This window comes from Elephantulus edwardii, unplaced genomic scaffold (genome assembly GCF_000299155.1).
Source record: "Elephantulus edwardii isolate Elephantulus edwardi_28Jun2011 unplaced genomic scaffold, EleEdw1.0 scaffold00150, whole genome shotgun sequence".
Lineage (NCBI taxonomy): Eukaryota > Metazoa > Chordata > Mammalia > Macroscelidea > Macroscelididae > Elephantulus > Elephantulus edwardii.
Window position 1 is genome coordinate 762,500 of NW_006399900.1, and position 7,606 is coordinate 770,105.

A 7,606-nucleotide genomic window follows, 5' to 3' on the forward strand; every position below is an offset into this window, starting at 1 on the left:
CCCGCCCCCTTAGCAGTAATCACACGGGAGGAGATTGCTTATCCTTCTCCCACAAAGCAGCTGGTGGCCTCAGACCGCGTGCCTTTGGGATTACTGCACAGCTTCTTGCACCAATTTCTCTAGTGTTATAAAAAGCGTGAATGTATATGAGATGTAACTTAGAGATTATACTCCCTTTTTAAAAAAAATCTTGATTTAGCAGCAATACAGAAAATTATTTAAAAATAAGGACAAAATTTTTATTTGACAAAGTTTTATAATTAGTAGACAATTTCATATACAATAATATGATGGCTGAACACCAAAAAAAAGTGAAGAAAAAAAAATAGTAGTCTTGCTGATTTTAACCTGATGGATGTACTTTAAAAAATCTTTGTAAACATACAGCATAAAAGACTTGAGAAATCAGAAAAGTCTATAAGATAATGTTTTGATAATGCACAAGTCTTTATTGTGACTGTAAAATTGGAATTTTCTTTCCTAAACAACCAGAAGAAGAAGAGATAATGACTAAGAAGTTAGAAAAAGTTTTTTAAATCCTGGCCCCCAGATCACTATCTTCTGCAATGCAAAATATGCAAATATGCTCTTTTCAACACATCTGACGTAATGAAATGCTTGGTGCTTGTCTGAACGCGCTCTAAATTTTGCCTTGTTGTTCTGTACCATCAAGTCATAACTGACCCACAGCTGACCCTCTGGCAGGTTGTCAGAGGCAGTTACTCGCATGGGAAGAGATTGCCCATGTTTTCTCTCATGGAGCAGCTAGTGGGTTTGAACTGTGTGCCTTTGGGATTGCAGTTCAGCCTCTTACCACACTCAGTGAGTTAGATCCTTAACCAATTCAAAAGTAAAAGCTATCATAGACCTTCATTTTAAAGTTGGGGTGGGTGGTGGGTGGGGAGAAGGATGCAACAATGAATGAATGGAATTCCAAAATCTCTGTAGATGTTCACTGAAATGAAAAATAAATAAATAAATAATTTTTTTTAAAAATAAATTCTGAGTGTAAGAATATTTGGAGGCTCTCATGGAAAGATATTTATAGTGTTTTCCTGGATAGTTGAATTCCCCAGGGTAGGAAGGAAAAAGAAAAACCAAAAACTACATTCACTCAGTGAGGTCATTTAAAGGATTAGCCCAACATACATTCCTTCTTTCATTAACATTTAATGCCTGTTCTTCAGAAGAAAGTCGTAAGAAAGGTCCTTATCTGGTGGCCTAGTGACAAGGAGCTGCAACTACAATCCCAGAGGCTCACGGTTTGAATCCACCAGATGCTCTGCCGGGGAAGGAGGGACAATCTCCTGTACCAGTCAGATCTGATTTGATGGTACACACACACAAAAATAATAAAAAAATTTTTTTTTTTAAAAAGTGCTTAGATAGCTGGGCTCCAATCTAGAGATTCTGATTTATTGGGTCGTGGTGGTGGTGCTGTGTGCCCTCGAGTTGAGTACGCATTGTAGCGACCCTATGAAAAACAGATCTGAACCCTGTCCTATCCTGTGCCATCTGCACCATCTGTCACACTAGAGCCTGTTGCTGAAGTCATCATGCCAGTTCATCTTGTTGAGTCTTCCTCTCCTTCACTGTCCCTCTACCCTTCAAAGCCTGGTGTCCCTCTAAAAGGACTAGCTTCTCCGAGCAACATGTGCAAACTATGTGAGAAGAAGCTTTATCATCCTAGCCTAAAAGGAGCACCGTGGGTGCCCCTTCTCCAAGGCATATCTGTTTGGTCTTTCGGAAGTGCAGGGGATATTTAGTACTCTTCTCCAACACCACAGCTCAAAGGCATCAGTTATTCATTCTGTCATTCATTCTCCAGCTCTCAGATGCATAGCATCTGAATGAGCCCTACCTTAATTCTCAAACTGACATCATTGCTCCTCAGTAATTTGGAGAGGTCCCTAACTGCAGACTTGCCCAATGCAACACATTTCCTGATCTGACTGCTGGTGTCAAGAGTGTTGATTGTGGATCCAAGTAAGGTGAAGCTGTGGAGAGTTTCAGTCTTCTCCACCTACTCTAATATAGGTCCAGCGTTGAGGATTTTTGTTTTTCTTGACACAGATCCAATCTCTGTTGAAGGTTACAATGTCTATAACTTTCTGCAGCCAGCGCTTTTGAGTCCTCCTCACTTTCAGCAAGCAAGGCTGTGTTGTCTGCATAACAAATTTTATTGATGAGTCTTCCTCTAAACCTCCTGCCACATTCTTTTCCATAGAGTTCAGCCTCCTGGTCACGGTGAGGTTTGAGAAATTGCTTATCTGATAGGCACAGTGTCGAGGCTGCCTGTTAATGGTCACATGAATCTCCAGTGAATGGTAGTATAACTCAGTAGTGCTAAGGTGTAGTGACAGATGGGCTCTGGTGGTCCAGTGCTTAAAGTGCTTGACTGCTAACAGAAAGGTCAGCCTTTTAAGTTAAGCAGCTTCTCTTTGGGAGAAGGATTTGGCAGTCTGCTTTTACAAAGATTCTGGCACCAAATACCCCACTGGGAACTTCTTTACCCTGGAAAGTCCCTGTGAGAAGAGCTGGGTCTTGATTTGAGTATGAAGGGATAGCGGAGTGTCTGGGTTAGCTTATTGCTGTGACAGGTACAAGTGGGTGGCTCTGGTTGCCATTGGGCCTTATGCCCATCTGATGGGTGCAGTGTAGAGCTGTGTGCCATCAGCTTTCATGGCTGTGACCTCAGGAACAGGTGAGGGCTGTCTTCCAAGGCTCTTTGTGGTGAGTGGGAGTGGGTCAAATTGTTACAGTAGTTGAACACTTAATTCTCTGCCTCCCAAGGTCCTTTCTGAGAGGTTAGAAGGCTTGAATTTCAATTTCAGGACCGATCGACATGATAGATGGAGAAAGGATTGAAACTGTCAATGATTTCATCTTGCTTGGATCAACAATCAACACCCTTGGTACCAGTAATCAGGAAATCAGGAGATGTACTGCACTGGGAAAGTCTGCTGTTAGAGACCTCTCCAAAATGCTGAAAAGCAGTGATGTCAGTTTGAAGACTAAGGTGAGCCTGATGCAGGCCATAGTCTTCTTAATCACCTGCTAAATCACACATCAGAGTTAGTGACTAAGGATGACACAAGAAGCTTGGATGCCTTTGAGCTTTGGTGCTGGAGGAGAGTACTGACTATCCCAAGGACTGCCAAAAGAACAAACAGATAATGTCTTGGAAAGTGTGCAGCCAGAGTGCTGCTTGGAGGCAAAGATGGTGAAAACTTGTCTTTCATACTTGGGACAGGTGGAGAGGCTATTACTTGGTTTGCAGGGCAGCTTCTTGCCACTTGGCCACCAGAGCTCCCTGAGAGGCTATTAGTGGAAAGGGACATCATTCTTAGAAAGATGGAGGGTCAGCGAAGGAGAGGAAGACCTCTAATGAGATGGATTGACATGGTGACTGCAGCAAGGGGGTCTAGTGCGTCCGAGATGATGAGCATGGCAGAGGACAGGGCAAGGTTCATGTCAGCTGTTCAGAGCGTCACTGTAAGTCTTACTCAACTTGAAGGCACCTAATAACAGCACCAGCGGGGCAACTCTCCACCTACCCCTGAGTGATTGTCTCCACTCCAGCTTCAGCATTCTTGGGTAATATCCATTTAACAACCTTCCCCTCATCAGTGTGTGTTTATCTCTGTGCCCCATCACCTTTTCTTCGATGTGAACATTTAAACACATATCCCAAGTTGATGTGGCCACATGAACAAGAAAGCAGCCCACTGCCATGGAGCTGATCCAGACTCACTGCTGCTTTACAAGAGAAGTTGAACTGCCCCGTAGAATTCCAAGTGACTCTTTACTCTTCACCAACACTCTATCATACAGACTGCAAGAGAACAAACAGACCTGCCTTGAAGGAAGGGCAACCAGAGTGCTGCTTAGCGCCAAGGTCACGAGGAACCAGTCCCTGGAGTGAAACATCGTGCTGGAAAAGGTCCAGGGTCAGCAAGAAAGGAAGATTGTCAACGAGGTGGATTGACGCAGTGACTGCCACAATGGGTTTGAACATGACAAGGGTTGTGAGGATGGAACAGGACAGTGGAAAGTTCAGGTGTGTCATTCCTAGGGTCCCTGGGAGTCCTAGTCAACTGGACAGCACTGAAAACAACCAATCTTTATAGAGGCGTACTGCCACATCGTTCTTCTGCAGAGGGATGGACAGGTTCAAACCTCGGAACTGTTTGTAGCAGTCAAATGATTTACCATGACACCACCAGAGCTCCCTAATGCAGTAGTCACTTTCCAAGTGAAATCACATCCACAAGCGTGGTATTACGGTTCCCAGACATATCTGGGGGCCTCTTGGAAATGACAGCATACAGAGATGTCCTTGGCAACTGAAGGAACCTAGAAGGGGGCATGAAGATTAGTCTTGAAGTGGAAAGGCAAGTTTCCCTACAGGAAAGGTGTGGATCTGAGGTGTGAAGGATACACCCTCATTGTCTAGATGAAGACAGGCGGTGCATCTTGTGTAGGTGAGCGGAAGGAAATGGCTGACGCGGGATGGCAGGGTGGAAAGAACAGCAGATAGCTCAGTGTGGCTCTCGTGACAGGTTTATGTGAAAGAATGAGGCCACCAGCTGGGTGCCAGGTATGAGGCCGGAGCAGCAAGCATGTCACAGGGTAGGGTAAGTTATGTGACTTTTATCCTTTTTGTTCTACTCTTCTCCCCTCCCTTTTTAAAATAAAGCAGTGACATTGAAGAGACTATGTGGACTAACGTTCTGTAATTTGAAAACTTTTTTTTTTAATCTTGGAGAAGCTGAATCAGACAGAACTTTCTACATAATAAAAGTATCACTCTGTCAGATGGAGCAGTTATTTCTATGAAAGTCAACAGGGAGGCAGGGAGTAGAGGAGGCCTGAGAGTGGCGTGAAATAAAGATTCTAGAAAGATGAGATACAGGGCCCCAGAATCCAGTGACTGTAGCAACCAGTTAAACAGGGATTGCTGAATTTGGAATCCTTACCTTACACTTCATATGAAACAAATAAAGGATATAGGAAAGATCCAGCAGGGGGTGGGGCGAAGATTAGGTAATGGTGGGCACAGTTCAATGGTGAATAATTTTACACAATGAATGGGAATGATTGTATGAAACAACATGAATGAAGAATAGTGTGAAACTGCATATGAATTTTGTGTGCACACCAATATAAGATGATTTTTTAAACACACACACACACACACCTGCCTCCAACTCAACTGCCATCAAGTCAGTTCTGATTCATGTCAACCTTCATCAGGTTTCTAAGACTGTAAATTATCATGAGAGGAGACTGCCCAACTTACCCCTAAAGACCCACTGATGTTTTTGAACTGCTGCAGCTACCTCCCAAAGACTTCTTTGTCCTTATGAATAAAGGAGGAATACAGCTTTACCGTCCTCTACAGGGGTTTGTCTCATAGATACCCACACTTGATTCTAAGTCTTTGAGAAAGAAGGTAAGAAGCGAGAGCTGGCAGGCAGTGTGATGGCTCGGGCTCTGGGGCAGGCCTGCTTGGATGTGAAGCTTGGCTCTAACAGTGTGAATTCAGGCAACATCCTCATCCTTTCTGGGCCTCTTTCCCTCAAGGAACAAAGCACAAATAGAGTGCTCTGTCCAAAAGGTTATGTCTATTAATTAAGATTTCTGAAGTATTTGGAACATTACCCAGAAAGCCGAAAATTTTCTCCTGGTAAAATGAAAACAAAATGTAAAAGGCTAAAAATTAAGCGCCGAAGTTCCTCGTGTGCCTTTTATAAGAACCATTTTACTTTTACTTCACATTGCATTTAGGAATACTTTTCACAAGCTGCCACTGCAGACAATTTAAAAGCTAAAGAACATTTTCCCCGCTTTTGTTTCTTGTTGTGTACCTTTGAGTCAGATCTGACTGGCAAGGGAGGAGATTACTAGGAGTATCTAATGGTTTTGAACCGCATACCTTGAGGACTTGAATGCAGCTTCTTGCCACTAGGCCACCAGAGCTCCCTATCTTTTGTTGCTGTTCTTTTCAGTCACTGCAGCTGTGCTATCCTGTCCTTCTCAGTGATGCCATGCAGAACCTAGAAGGCGCTGCCCGAGCCTCAGCCATTACCACACTCACAAGATGTGTGAGCTCCTCACTGCAGCCACGTGTCAATACATCTCGGTGAGGGTCTTCCTATTTTGCCTAATTCTGTACCAAGTCCTTCAATGGGGAGTAATCCCTCTGATGCTGTTGTGTGCTGTCAAACAGGAACCAAACTATAGCTGACCCTCCAGTGGGTTTTCAGAAGCAGTTCTTCACACAGGAGAAGATTGCCCACCCTTCTCTCACAGAGCTGTTGGATTCGAACTGAATGACTTTAGAACTGCAGCACAACTTCTTACCGCTAGGCCACCAGACCTCCTAATCCCTCTGGTAGCATTTTCAAAGTACAATCACCTTCCTGCCTTCTAAGGAACAATCAGACGATACTTCTGCCATGAGAGCTTTGTTCTGTCTTCTGGCAGCCCATAGTATAGGTAACAATCTTTACCATCATCCTAGTTAAAAGGCATCAATTCTTCTTCAGTCTTCCTCACTCTTTATCCAGTCTTGGTTTGCATGAGGCAATTGGAAAGGCTATGGCTTGTGTCTTCACAGTGATCTCTTTGCTTTTTAATATTGAAAGATTTCCTTTCCAGCTGATTGACTAATGCAATTCGTCATTTGATTCAACAGTAACTTTGACTAGTGTTGCTTGTGGATCCAACTGCAATCATTTCTGTGCATTATAATGTTTATTGGTCCAATTGTAAAGAATTTTGTTATCTTTATGTTAGAGTGTAATCTCTACTAGAGGCTGTGGTCGCTGACCTTCGTCAGCAAGTAAGTGCTTCATGTCTGCTTTCAGCAGCAAGATTGTGTCATCTGCATATTACAGAGCATTGATGAGTCTTTCTTTGATAACAGTGCCATATTATAGTCTAGCTTCTTGGAGAATTTTCTTGGAGTATGTATAGTGAAAGTAAACAGCTGACACACACCTTTCTTGATCTTAAACAGGGCCGTATCCCCTTGTGTTCAAACAACAGCCTCTTGGTTCACATTCTGCATTGTTATTGTTGTTGGATACCATCAAGTTGAGCATGACTCATAGCGACTCTATGAATAACAGACCCGAATCCTGTGTTATCCTGTGCCATCCTCCTCATCTCTGATACATTTGAGCCCACTGTTGCAGTCACCTCTCTGGGGGGTCTTCCTCTCTTTCTGACTCTCTACTTTTCCAAGCATAATGTCTCTTTCCAAGGAATATTCTTTCCTAGTAACATGTCCAAAGTATGAGAGATGACGTTTTGCCATCTTTGCCTTAAAGCTTTAGCACTATTTAACTATTCTGGAGTTCTTCATGTTTGCAATGTTTCCATAATTTATTATGGTCAACACAATGAAATCCTTTTGCATAGTCAATAAACGAAAGTAAACATCTTTCTAGTATTCCAATATTTTCTAGTATTTTCTGCTTTGATCCAATTGCTATTGTGGTTGTCATGTACCCTGGAGTGGAAACTGAGCCATAGGTGATCCTCCAGGGGTTTCCCAAGGGAGTAAATCACACAGGAGGACATTGCCCATTGTTCTTCT